The sequence below is a fragment of the Eucyclogobius newberryi genome, unplaced genomic scaffold, assembly GCF_026437365.1.
Source record: "Eucyclogobius newberryi isolate DKJ021-1_F unplaced genomic scaffold, fEucNew1.0.hap1 SCAF_36, whole genome shotgun sequence".
NCBI lineage: Eukaryota > Metazoa > Chordata > Actinopteri > Gobiiformes > Gobiidae > Eucyclogobius > Eucyclogobius newberryi.
Window position 1 is genome coordinate 128,528 of NW_027316012.1, and position 13,922 is coordinate 142,449.

At 49.9% G+C, this 13,922-nt stretch overlaps 5 non-coding genes across 5 annotated transcripts; all 5 read left to right on the top strand.

Moving 5' to 3' along the window:
- Positions 1-2,078: 2,078 nt before the first annotated feature.
- On the top strand, positions 2,079-2,152 carry trnai-aau (transfer RNA isoleucine (anticodon AAU)). The gene has a single exon. It is a non-coding gene; the product is annotated as a tRNA-Ile (tRNA).
- A 900-nt stretch (positions 2,153-3,052) lies between these two features.
- On the top strand, positions 3,053-3,126 carry trnai-aau (transfer RNA isoleucine (anticodon AAU)). The gene has a single exon. It is a non-coding gene; the product is annotated as a tRNA-Ile (tRNA).
- An 853-nt stretch (positions 3,127-3,979) lies between these two features.
- Positions 3,980-4,053, top strand: trnai-aau (transfer RNA isoleucine (anticodon AAU)). Its single transcript has one exon. It is a non-coding gene; the product is annotated as a tRNA-Ile (tRNA).
- An 881-nt stretch (positions 4,054-4,934) lies between these two features.
- trnan-auu (transfer RNA asparagine (anticodon AUU)) lies at positions 4,935-5,008 on the top strand. The gene has a single exon. It is a non-coding gene; the product is annotated as a tRNA-Asn (tRNA).
- Positions 5,009-5,418: 410 nt separating this feature from the next.
- Positions 5,419-5,492, top strand: trnai-aau (transfer RNA isoleucine (anticodon AAU)). The gene has a single exon. It is a non-coding gene; the product is annotated as a tRNA-Ile (tRNA).
- The last annotated feature ends 8,430 nt before the right edge of the window (positions 5,493-13,922 follow it).

The following is a 13,922-nucleotide window of genomic DNA, read 5'->3' on the forward strand; positions in this document are numbered from 1 at the left end:
CCGGGCAAGTTTTACTGCAGCCACTGGTTCCACTGGTTCCTCGCCTCCGTCTGTCCTTTGCACCTGTCCGTTGTTTCGAAGTCCCTTCATCTCCACTTGGAAATCCATCGTCACTCTCGGGGAGATAATACCCTTCAGAGTCAGAATCTGCTGTAAATTGCATGCCACGTGTACTTCCTCCAGCCATTTTTTTCCTTACCGGATCTGCCCTGGATCATACCTGGCTAATAAAGGGAAGTTGCACCGAACCGACCAATGACTGAAGTGATTCATTTTCTACTATTATTTCATTAATTTCCTTGTACGGTAAAGTTGCATTTCTGCGACTTTGGCGCTTAAAGGGTTAGGAAAGAATTTAACTATTACAAACCTTCCGATTTTCATCGGGCTGGATCGTTGTTAGGTAAAGCCAATCTTTAGTACTGAAGGTACAAACGAAGCAAGACCTTCTACTTAAAAACTGCTGCTTTTTTTGGCCTAAACTAGTGGATTTATGTCAGGTAAAACCCCACGTTTGTTGCTTTGTTATGTGTCAATTTAAGGAAATCTCTTTTCAGACTTAGAGGTCAGAACACTTATTGCAATCCCATTTGAACCGTACCTAAAGCGCCAAAAATGTGCAAAATTGCTCTTCCTTTTACATCCCTGAAGGTACCTTCAAGCCAACTCTTATATTATATGGTCCCTTGCGCACATTTTGACATTTTACATGTGGAAAATGTGGCTGGTTAGCGTGGTACTAATAACACCAAGGTCGAGGGTTAGATCCCCATTCTAGCCAGTTGAGTAAGTTTAGTATATGTAAGATATTGATTAAGAAAGAATTTAACTATTACAAACCTTCCTATTTTCATTGGGCTGGATCGTTGTTAGGTAAAGCCAATCTTTAGTACTGAAGGTACAAACGAAGCAAGACCTTATACTTAAAAACTGCTGCTTTTTTTGGCCTAAACTAGTGGATTTATGTCAGGTATAATCCCACGTTTGGTGCTTTGTTATGTGTCAATTTAAGGAAATCTCTTTTCAGACTTAGAGGTCAGAACACTTATTGCAATCCCATTTGAACCGTACCTAAAGCGCCAAAAATGTGCAAAATTGCTCTTCCTTTTACATCCCTGAAGGTACCTTCAAGCAAATTCTAGTCTTATATAGTCACATGAGCACATTTTGACATACTAGCCAGTTTAGTATGTGTGGCGGTTGAAAGATTTTGCTTGAGAAATAGTTTAAATATTACAAACCTGCCGATTTTCACTGGGCTGGATCGTTGTTAGGTAAAGCCGATCTTTAGTACTGATGGTACAAACGAAGCTAGACCGTCTACCTAAAAACCTGTTGCTTTTTTTGGCCTAAACTGCTGGATTTATGTCAGGTATAATCCCACGTTTGTTGCTTTGTTATGTGTCAATTTAAGGAATTCTCTTTTCAGACTTAGAGGTCGGAACACTTATTGCAATCCCCTATGAACCGTACCTAAAGCGCCAAAAATGTGCAAAATTGCTCTTCCTTTTACATCCCTGAAGGTACCTTCAAGCAAATTCTAGTCTTATATAGTCACATGAGCACATTTTGACATTTTACTCATGACAGCTTTGGCTGGTTACCTCAGATGGTTAGAGCGTGGTGCTAATAAGGCCAAGGTCGTGGCTTCGATCCCCATACTAGCCAGTTAAGTACAAATAGGACATGAAGGATTTTGCTTGAGAAATAGTTTAAATATTGCAAACGTGCCGATTTTCATTGGGCTGGATCGTTGTTAGGTAAAGCCAATCTTTAGTACTGAAGGTACAAACGAAGCAAGACCTTCTACTTAAAAACTGCTGCTTTTTTTGGCCTTAACTAGTGGATTTATTTCAGGTATAATCCCACGTTTCTTGCTTTGTTATGTGTCAATTTAAGGAAATCTCTTTTCAGACTTAGAGGTCAGAACTCTTATTGCAATCCCATTTGAACCATACCTAAAGCGCCAAAAATGTGCAAAATTGCTCTTCCTTTTACATCCCTGAAGGTACCTTCAAGCAAATTCTAGTCTTATATAGTCACATTAGCACATTTGACATTTTACTCATGATAACTTTGGCTGGTTAGCTCAGTTGGTTAGAGCGTGGTGCTAATAACGCCAAGGTCGTGGGTTTGATCCCCATACTAGCCAATTAAGTACATATAGGACATGAAGTATTTTGCTTGAGAAATAGTTTAAATATTACAAACCTGCCGATTTTCATTGGGCTGGATCGTTTTTAGGTAAAGCCGATCTTTAGTACTGATGGTACAAACGAAGCAAGACCTTCTACCTAAAAACCTGCTGGGTTTTTTTGGCCTAAACTGCTGGATTTATGTCAGGTATAATCCCACGTTTGTTGCTTTGTTATGTGTCAATTTAAGAAATTCTCTTTTCAGACTTAGATGTCAGAACACTTATTGCAATCCCCTATGAACCGTACCTAAAGCGCCAAAAATGTGCAAAATTGCTCTTCCTTTTACATCCCTGAAGGTACCTTCAAGCAAATTCTAGTCTTATATAGTCACATGAGCACATTTTGACATTTTACTCATGACAGCTTTGGCTGGTTACCTCAGATGGTTAGAGCGTGGTGCTAATAAGGCCAAGGTCGTGGCTTCGATCCCCATACTAGCCAGTTAAGTACAAATAGGACATGAAGGATTTTGCTTGAGAAATAGTTTAAATATTGCAAACGTGCCGATTTTCATTGGGCTGGATCGTTGTTAGGTAAAGCCAATCTTTAGTACTGAAGGTACAAACGAAGCAAGACCTTCTACCTAAAAACCTGCTGTTTTTTTTTGGCCTAAACTGCTGGATTTATGTCAGGTATAATCCCACGTTTGTTGCTTTGTTATGTGTCAATTTAAGGAAATCTCTTTTTAGACTTAGAGGTCAGAACACTTATTTCAATCCCATTTGAACCGTACCTAAAGCGCCAAAAATGTGCAAAATTGCTCTTCCTTTTACATCCCTGAAGGTACCTTCAAGCAAATTCTAGTCTTATATAGTCACATGTGCACATTTTGACATTTTACTCCTGACAACTGTGGCTGGTTAGCTCAGTTGGTTAGAGCGTGGTGCTAATAAAGCCAAGGTCGTGGGTTCGATCCCCATACTAGCCAGTTGCTTGAGAAATAGTTTAAATATTGCAAACGTGCCGATTTTCATTGGGCTTGATCGTTGTTAGGTAAAGCCGATCTTTAGTACTGAAGGTACAACCGAAGCAAGACCTACCTAAAAACCTGCTGCTTTTTTTTGGCCTAAACTGCTGGATTTATGTCAGGTAAAACCCCACGTTTGTTGCTTTGTTATGTGTCAATTTAAGGAAATCTCTTTTCAGACTTAGAGGTCAGAACTCTTATTGCAATCCCATTTGAACCGTACCTAAAGCGCCAAAAATGTGCAAAATTGCTCTTCCTTTTACATCCCTGAAGGTACCTTCAAGTCAACTCTTATATTATATGGTCCCTTGCGCACATTTTGACATTTTACATGTGGAAAATGTGGCTGGTTAGCGTGGTACTAATAACACCAAGGTCGAGGGTTAGATCCCCATTCTAGCCAGTTGAGTACATTTAGCACATGTAAGATATTGATTAAGAAAGAATTTAACTATTACAAACCTTCCGATTTTCATTGGGCTGGATCGTTGTTAGGTAAAGCCAATCTTTAGTACTGAAGGTACAAACGAAGCAAGACCTTCTACTTAAAAACTGCTGCTTTTTTTGGCCTAAACTAGTGGATTTATGTCAGGTATAATCCCACGTTTGTTGCTTTGTTATGTGTCAATTCAAGGAAATCTCTTTTCAGACTTAGAGGTCAGAACACTCATTGCAATCCCATTTGAACCGTACCTAAAGCGCCAAAAATGTGCAAAATTGCTCTTCCTTTTACATCCGTGAAGGTACCTTCAAGCAAATTCTAGTCGTATAAAGTCACATGAGCACATTTTGACATTTTAAACTTGAGAACCTTGGCTGGTTAGCTCAGTTGGTTAGAGCGTGGTGCTAATAACGCCAAGGTCGTGGGTTCGATGCCCATACTAGCCAGTTTAGTATGTGTGGCGGTTGAAAGATTTTGCTTGAGAAATAGTTTAAATATTACAAACCTGCCGATTTTCATTGGGCTGGATCGTTGTTAGGTAAAGCCGATCTTTAGTACTGATGGTACAAACGAAGCAAGACTTTCTACCTAAAAACTGCTGCTTTTTTTGGCCTAAACTAGTGGATTTATGTCAGGTATAATCCCACGTTTGGTGCTTTGTTATGTGTCAATTTAAGGAAATCTCTTTTCAGACTTAGAGGTCAGAACACTTATTGCAATCCCATTTGAACCGTACCTAAAGCGCCAAAAATGTGCAAAATTGCTCTTCCTTTTACATCCCTGAAGGTACCTTCAAGCCAACTCTTATATTATATGGTCCCTTGCGCACATTTTGACATTTTACATGTGGAAAATGTGGCTGGTTAGCGTGGTACTAATAACACCAAGGTCGAGGGTTAGATCCCCATTCTAGCCAGTTGAGTAAGTTTAGTATATGTAAGATATTGATTAAGAAAGAATTTAACTATTACAAACCTTCCTATTTTCATTGGGCTGGATCGTTGTTAGGTAAAGCCAATCTTTAGTACTGAAGGTACAAACGAAGCAAGACCTTATACTTAAAAACTGCTGCTTTTTTTGGCCTAAACTAGTGGATTTATGTCAGGTATAATCCCACGTTTGGTGCTTTGTTATGTGTCAATTTAAGGAAATCTCTTTTCAGACTTAGAGGTCAGAACACTTATTGCAATCCCATTTGAACCGTACCTAAAGCGCCAAAAATGTGGAAAATTGCTCTTCCTTTTACATCCCTGAAGGTACCTTCAAGCAAATTCTAGTCGTATAAAGTCACATGAGCACATTTTGACATTTTAAACCTGAGAATCTTGGCTGGTTAGCTCAGTTGGTTAGAGCGTGGTGCTATTAACGCCAAGGTTGTGGGTTCGATGCCCATACTAGTCAGTTTAGTATGTGTGGCGGTTGAAAGATTTTGCTTAGGAAATTGTTTAAATATTACAAACCTGCCGATTTTCATTGGGCTGGATCGTTGTTAGGTAAAGCCGATCTTTAGTACTGATGGTACAAACGAAGCAAGACCTTCTACCTAAAAACTGCTGCTTTTTTTGGCCTAAACTAGTGGATTTATGTCAGGTATAATCCCACGTTTGGTGCTTTGTTATGTGTCAATTTAAGGAAATCTCTTTTCAGACTTAGAGGTCAGAACACTTATTGCAATCCCATTTGAACCGTACCTAAAGCGCCAAAAATGTGCAAAATTGCTCTTCCTTTTACATCCCTGAAGGTACCTTCAAGCAAATTCTAGTCTTATATAGTCAAATGAGCACATTTTGACATTTATTTATGACAATTTCGGCTGGTTAGCTCAGTTGGTTAGAGCGTGGTGCTAATAACGCCAAGGTCGTGGGTTCGGTCCCCATACTAGCCAGTTGCTTGAGAAATAGTTTAAATATTGCAAACGTGCCGATTTTCGTTGGGCTGGATTGTTGTTAGGTAAAGCCGATCTTTAGTACTGAAGGTACAAACGAAGCCAGACCTACCTAAAAACCTGCTGCTTTTTTTTGGCCTAAACTGCTGGATTTATGTCAGGTAAAACCCCACGTTTGTTGCTTTGTTATGTGTCAATTTAAGGAAATCTCTTTTCAGACTTAGAGGTCAGAACACTTATTGCAATCCCATTTGAACCGTACCTAAAGCGCCAAAAATGTGCAAAATTGCTCTTCCTTTTACATCCCTGAAGGTACCTTCAAGCCAACTCTTATATTATATGGTCCCTTGCGCACATTTTGACATTTTACATGTGGAAGATGTGGCTGGTTAGCGTGGTACTAATAACACCAAGGTCGAGGGTTAGATCCCCATTCTAGCCAGTTGAGTAAGTTTAGTATATGTAAGATATTGATTAACCCTTTAAGCGCCAAAGTCGCAGAAATGCAACTTTACCGTACAAGGAAATTAATGAAATAATAGTAGAAAATGAATCACTTCAGTCATTGGTCGGTTCGGTGCAACTTCCCTTTATTAGCCAGGTATGATCCAGGGCAGATCCGGTAAGGAAAAAAATGGCTGGAGGAAGTACACGTGGCATGCAATTTACAGCAGATTCTGACTCTGAAGGGTATTATCCCCCCGAGAGTGACGATGGATTTCCAAGTGGAGATGAAGGGACTTCGAAACAACGGACAGGTGCAAAGGACAGACGGAGGCGAGGAACCAGTGGAACCAGTGGCTGCAGTAAAACTTGCCCGGTGGATGAGAGCTGGGACATGCTGAGAGAGGTCGAGGTATTTGAGGCATGGATCAAACCTTTTGAAGACCCAGTTGGCTACACAGGAGAGATGGATCTGACGGATGCTAATCCATTTGATATTCTGTCACTCTTTCTGACCGATCAGTTTTGGACTTTCATTACTGATGAGACAAATAGATATGCACATCAGTGTATGGCACCTATGATTCTGAAGCCACATTCAAGATTTCTTGAGTGGTATGATGTATCAGTCACCGAAATGAAAGCTTTCTTCGCTTTGCATCTCTCCATGGGCCTTGTTGAGAAACCTGAAATCGAGGATTACTGGGGAACATTTTGGCTTACACAAACGCCTGGATTTGGAAATGTAATGTCAAGAAACAGATTTGAAATCATTCTTTCGTTCTTTCATTTTGTCAACAATAATGATTATGTGAGAACAGGCGAGCCCGGGCACGATAAACTGTTCAAAGTCCGCCCAATAATAGATTTGATTATTCCCAAATTTGCAGCAGTTTACAGTCCAATCAAGGAGCTTTCTTTAGATGAAATGACAATAGCTTTCAAGGGGAGATCTTCACTAAAATGTTACTCTCCGAATAAACCTGACAAATATGGCTATAGAGTGTATGCCCTGAGTGAAAGCTGTTCAGGGTATGTTTTGCGCTGGTCAATGCACACTGGACAGTACAAAAATAATGCAAGCAACATCAGTGCAACACACGCAGTTGTCCGTGAGTTGGTTTCTCCCTTTACGGGCAAAGGACACGAGATTTACATGGACAGTTACTATACCTCGCCTGTAATTGCAAATGAATTAGCAGATTTGGAAACTGGACTGTGTGGGACGGTAAGGATTACCAGGTTGGGGATGCCAAAATGCCTTGGTAAAAGTGTCTTACAGCTGAAAAAAGGAGATGACCCAGTTTTTTGCAGAAAGGGAAAACTCCTGGCTTGTGCTTGGCACGATACTAAACGTCTCACCATGTTGTCCACAGTCCATGGAAATGATTGTGTTCAGAGGAGGATCCGATCCAAGACAGATGACACTGGCTTCCGTGACATCAAAAGACCTGTATGTGTCGACCAGTACAACGCCTACATGGGTGGAGTGGACACTGCTGACCAGAGGATGAAGACATACCTCTTTCCAGACAGGTCCCGGAAATGGTATCATCGCATATTCAATGCCATTATAAGCATAAGTATTGTCAACTCACACATCATATACACCAAATCCACTCCAGGCCCACACAAACCTTTAAAGGTTTACATTCAGAACATTATTGATGCATTACTGGCTGATCACTCCAAAAAACAAGAAAGGCGCTCAAGACCGGAGGGTGAAATGCCACAGAGACTCACAGAGCGTCATTGGCTTTGTCAAGCAGAGGGACGTCCAGACTGCGCCGTGTGCTCTGACCGCTCTCGTACCAAAGGCAGGCGGCAAACAAAGTACAGGTGCCGTCAGTGTGGCGTTGGCCTCTGTGCGGTTCCATGCAACGAGAGATACCATACGCTAAAAAACTTTAAATGCTGTCATTTGGATATGTAAAAGTGCAGGGTACCTTGACCCTGGATGGACATCTTTTCTGTGATGGCTCTCTCCTTTCTTCACTGCTTTCTCCACAACCTGCCTGGCACCAATGATGGATGTATAAGTTGGAAAAATAAAAAAAATGAAAAAAATACATAATAAATACCGTGTTTGTCATCATTTGGTCAGAACTTGTAATCAGGGCCCGAGTTTGAAGATGTGAGCAAAAGGGGTGAAAATGGGTTAAAATGTGAAAAAACACCAAAATGAGCAAAATGAAATAATCCCCCATCATCAGTGCACAGTTTGCCCCCAGAAAAGCACTCCCCTGGGGCCTGGAGGTGATCTGACCACCAGAATATAGTACCATATACCCCTGCTGGACTTAGAAAAAAAACCGAGCTTCCAGCCAATAGTACACTATACCCGAGGGACTCTGTCGTTTTTCGGCAATAGTACACTATACCCGAGGGACTCTGTCGTTTTTCGGCAATAGTACACTATACCCGAGGGACTCTGTCGTTTTTCGGCAATAGTACACTATACCCGAGGGACTCTGTCGTTTTTCGGCAATAGTACACTATACCCGAGGGACTCTGTAGTTTTTCGGCAATAGTACACTATACCCGAGGGACTCTGTCGTTTTTCGGCAATAGTACACTATACCCGAGGGACTCTGTCGTTTTTCGGCAATAGTACACTATACCCGAGGGACTCTGTAGTTTTTCCGGGCCGTAGTATGAAGTTGTGAGCAAAAGGGGTGAAAATGGGTTAAAATGTGAAAAAACACCAAAATGAGCAAAATGAAATAATCCCCCATCATCAGTGCACTGTTTGCCCCCAGAAAAGCACTCCCCTGGGGCCTGGAGGTGATCTGACCATCAGAGTATAGCACCATATGCCCCTGAGGGACTTAGAGTAAAAACCGAAATAGTACACTATTCCCGAAAAGACTCTGTCATTTTTCGGCAATAGTACACTATGCCCATCGACTCTGTCGTTTTCCCGGGCCGTAGTATGAAGTTGTGAGCAAAAGGGGTGAAAATGGGTTAAAATGTGAAAAAACACCAAAATGAGCAAAATGAAATAATCCCCCATCATCAGTGCACTGTTTGACCCCAGAAAAGCACTCCCCTGGGGCCTGGAGGTGATCTGACCATCATAGTATAGCACCCTATGCCCCTGAGGGACTTAGAGTAAAAACCGAAATAGTACACTATACTCGAAAAATTTCAAAGTGTGGTTAAGAGTACCAAGGGCACGGGCTTCCATGTCAGAGTACCAAGGGCACGGGCTTCCAGGCGGCTGCCCCTAAGGGGTTTAGCCCGCGAGGGGGTGCTTAAGGGTGGGTCCCCGGGTTCGGAGGGAGAGCCTGGTCCCCGGTGGTCATCCCCGGAGTCCCGGAGCCCAGGACCCGGGGAAGAGTGTGCCCGGGTCGGGGCTGAGTCTGGTGGAGTGGGGGGGTGGCCCTGGAGGTGCTCCAGGGGCTCCAGGGGTTCCAGGGGGTGCTCAGTGGGGGCCATGCCCAGCCAGAGTTGCCCTTCCCCGGGGTGAGTCTGGAGGAGTGGGGGGTGGCTCTGGAGGTGCTCCGGGGGTTCCAGGGGGTGCTCGGCGGAGGCCATGCCCAGCCAGAGTGGCCCTTCCCCGGGCAGAGTCTGGGGAGAGTGGGGGGTGGCTCTGGAGGTGCTCCCGGGGCTCCAGGGGTTCCAGGGGGTGCTCAGTGGAGGCCATGCCCAGCCAGAGTGTCCCTTCCCCGGGGTGAGTCTGGGGAGAGTGGGGGGTGGCTCTGGGGGTGCTCCGGGGGCTCCAGGGGGTGCTCGGCGGAGGCCATGCCCAGCCAGAGTGTCCCTTCCCCGGGCAGAGTCTGGGGAGAGTGGGGGGTGGCTCTGGAGGTGCTCCGAGGGTTCCAGGGGGTGCTCGGCGGAGGCCATGCCCAGCCAGAGTGGCCCTTCCCCGGGGTTAGTCTGGAGGAGTGGGGGGTGGCTCTGGAGGGCCTCCGGGGGTTCCAGGGGGTGCTCGGCGGAGGCCATGCCCGGCCAGAGTGTCCCTTCCCCGGGCAGAGTCTGGGGAGAGTGTGGGGTGGCTCTGGAGGGCCTCCGGGGGTTCCAGGGGGTGGTAGGCGGAGGCCATGCCCGGCCAGAGTGTCCCTTCCCCGGGCAGAGTCTGGGGAGAGTGGGGGGTGGCTCTGGAGCTGCTCCGGGGGCTCCAGGGGTTCCAGGGGGTGCTCGGCGGAGGCCATGCCCGGCCAGAGTGGCCCTTCCCCGGGCAAAGTCTGGAGGAGTGGGGGGTGGCTCTGGAGGGGTTCCAGGGGGTGCTCGGCGGAGGCCATGCCCAGCCAGAGTGGCCCTTCCCCGGGCATAGTCTGGGGAGAGTGGGGGGTGGCTCTGGAGGTGCTCCGGGGGCTCCAGGGGGTGCTCAGTGGAGGCCATGCCCAGCCAGAGTGTCCCTTCCCCGGGGTGAGTCTGGAGGAGTGGGGGGTGGCTCTGGAGGTGCTCCGGGGGGCTCCAGGGGGTGCTTGGTGGAGGCCATGCCCAGCCAGAGTGGCCCTTCCCCGGGCAGAGTCTGGGGAGAGTGGGGGGGTGGCTCTGGGGGTGCTCCGGGGGCTCCAGGGGGTGCTCGGCGGAGGCCATGCCCAGCCAGAGTGGACCTTCCCCGGGGTGAGTCTGGGGAGAGTGGGGGGTGGCTCTGGAGGGTCTCCGGGGGCTCCAGGGGCTGCTCGGCGGAGGCCATGCCCAGCCAGAGTGTCCCTTCCCCGGGGTGAGTCTGGAGGAGTGGGGGGTGGCTCTGGAGGGTCTCCGGGGGCTCCAGGGGCTCCAGGGGGTGCTCAGCGGAGGCCATGCCCAGCCAGAGTGGCCCTTCCCCGGCCTCATATGCGGCAGAGTGCGGGGTGAGCAAAATGGGTGAAAATGGGTTAAAATGTGAAAAAACACCAAAATGAGCAAAATGAAATAATCCCCCATCATCAGTGCACTGTTTGACCCCAGAAAAGCACTCCCCTGGGGCCTGGAGGTGATCTGACCATCAGAGTATAGCACCATATGCCCCTGAGGGACTTAGAGTAAAAACCGAAATAGTACACTATTCCCGAAAAGACTCTGTCATTTTTCGGCAATAGTACACTATGCCCATCGACTCTGTCGTTTTCCCGGGCCGTAGTATGAAATTGTGAGCAAAAGGGGTGAAAATGGGTTAAAATGTAAAAAAACACCTAAATGAGCAAAATGAAATAATCCCCCATCATCAGTGCACTGTTTGACCCCAGAAAAGCACTCCCCTGGGGCCTGGAGGTGATCTGACCATCATAGTATAGCACCCTATGCCCCTGAGGGACTTAGAGTAAAAACCGAAATAGTACACTATACTCGAAAAATTTCAAAGTGTGGTTAAGAGTACCAAGGGCACGGGCTTCCATGTCAGAGTACCAAGGGCACGGGCTTCCAGGCGGCTGCCCCTAAGGGGTTTAGCCCGCGAGGGGGTGCTTAAGGGTGGGTCCCCGGGTTCGGAGGGAGAGCCTGGTCCCCGGTGGTCATCCCCGGAGTCCCGGAGCCCAGGACCCGGGGAAGAGTGTGCCCGGGTCGGGGCTGAGTCTGGTGGAGTGGGGGGGTGGCCCTGGAAGTGCTCCAGGGGCTCCAGGGGTTCCAGGGGGTGCTCAGTGGGGGCCATGCCCAGCCAGAGTTGCCCTTCCCCGGGGTGAGTCTGGAGGAGTGGGGGGTGGCTCTGGAGGTGCTCCGGGGGTTCCAGGGGGTGCTCGGCGGAGGCCATGCCCAGCCAGAGTGGCCCTTCCCCGGGCAGAGTCTGGGGAGAGTGGGGGGTGGCTCTGGAGGTGCTCCCGGGGCTCCAGGGGTTCCAGGGGGTGCTCAGTGGAGGCCATGCCCAGCCAGAGTGTCCCTTCCCCGGGGTGAGTCTGGGGAGAGTGGGGGGTGGCTCTGGCGGTGCTCCGGGGGCTCCAGGGGGTGCTCGGCGGAGGTCATGCCCAGCCAGAGTGTCCCTTCCCCGGGGTGAGTCTGGAGGAGTGGGGGGTGGCTCTGGAGGTGCTCCGGGGGCTCCAGGGGGTGCTTGGTGGAGACCATGCCCAGCCAGAGTGGCCCTTCCCCGGGCATAGTCTGGGGAGAGTGGGGGGTGGCTCTGGAGGTGCTCCGGGGGCTCCAGGGGGTGCTCAGTGGAGGCCATGCCCAGCCAGAGTGGCCCTTCCCCGGGGTGAGTCTGGAGGAGTGGGGGGTGGCTCTGGAGGGGCTCCAGGGGTTCCAGGGGGTGCTCGGCGGAGGCCATGCCCAGCCAGAGTGGCCCTTCCCCGGGCATAGTCTGGGGAGAGTGGGGGGTGGCTCTGGAGGTGCTCCGGGGTCTCCAGGGGGTGCTCAGTGGAGGCCATGCCCAGCCAGAGTGGCCCTTCCCCGGGCATAGTCTGGGGAGAGTGGGGGGTGGCTCTGGAGGTGCTCCGGGGGCTCCAGGGGGTGCTCAGTGGAGGCCATGCCCAGCCAGAGTGGCCCTTCCCCGGGCAGAGTCTGGAGGAGTGGGGGGTGGCTCTGGAGGTGCTCCGGGGGCTCCAGGGGTTCCAGGGGGTGCTCAGTGGGGGCCATGCCCAGCCAGAGTGGCCCTTCCCCGGGCAAAGTCTGGAGGAGTGGGGGGTGGCTCTGGAGGGGTTCCAGGGGGTGCTCGGCGGAGGCCATGCCCAGCCAGAGTGGCCCTTCCCCGGGCATAGTCTGGGGAGAGTGGGGGGTGGCTCTGGAGGTGCTCCGGGGGCTCCAGGGGGTGCTCAGTGGAGGCCATGCCCAGCCAGAGTGGCCCTTCCCCGGGGTGAGTCCTGAGGAGTGGGGGGTGGCTCTGGAGGAGCTCCAGGGGTTCCAGGGGGTGCTCGGCGGAGGCCATGCCCAGCCAGAGTGGCCCTTCCCCGGGCATAGTCTGGGGAGAGTGGGGGGTGGCTCTGGAGGTGCTCCGGGGGCTCCAGGGGGTGCTCAGTGGAGGCCATGCCCAGCCAGAGTGGCCCTTCCCCGGGCATAGTCTGGGGAGAGTAGGGGGTGGCTCTGGAGGTGCTCCGGGGGCTCCAGGGGGTGCTCAGTGGAGGCCATGCCCAGCCAGAGTGTCCCTTCCCCGGGCAGAGTCTGGAGGAGTGGGGGGTGGCTCTGGAGGTGCTCCGGGGGCTCCAGGGGGTGCTCGGCGGAGGCCATGCCCAGCCAGAGTGGCCCTTCCCCGGGCATAGTCTGGGGAGAGTGGGGGGTGGCTCTGGAGGTGCTCCGGGGGCTCCAGGGGGTGCTCAGTGGAGGCCATGCCCAGCCAGAGTGTCCCTTCCCCGGGGTGAGTCTGGAGGAGTGGGGGGTGGCTCTGGAGGTGCTCCGGGGGGCTCCAGGGGGTGCTTGGTGGAGGCCATGCCTAGCCAGAGTGGCCCTTCCCCGGGCAGAGTCTGGGGAGAGTGGGGGGGTGGCTCTGGGGATGCTCCGGGGGCTCCAGGGGGTGCTCGGCGGAGGCCATGCCCAGCCAGAGTGGACCTTCCCCGGGGTGAGTCTGGGGAGAGTGGGGGGTGGCTCTGGAGGGTCTCCGGGGGCTCCAGGGGCTGCTCGGCGGAGGCCATGCCCAGCCAGAGTGTCCCTTCCCCGGGGTGAGTCTGGAGGAGTGGGGGGTGGCTCTGGAGGGTCTCCGGGGGCTCCAGGGGCTCCAGGGGGTGCTCAGCGGAGGCCATGCCCAGCCAGAGTGGCCCTTCCCCGGCCTCATATGCGGCAGAGTGCGGGGTGAGCAAAATGGGTGAAAATGGGTTAAAATGTGAAAAAACACCAAAATGAGCAAAATGAAATAATCCCCCATCATCAGTGCACTGTTTGACCCCAGAAAAGCACTCCCCTGGGGCCTGGAGGTGATCTGACCATCAGAGTATAGCACCATATGCCCCTGAGGGACTTAGAGTAAAAACCGAAATAGTACACTATTCCCGAAAAGACTCTGTCATTTTTCGGCAATAGTACACTATGCCCATCGACTCTGTCGTTTTCCCGGGCCGTAGTATGAAGTTGTGAGCAAAAGGGGTGAAAATGGGTTAAAATGTGAAAAAACACCAAAATGAGCAAAATGAAATAATCCCC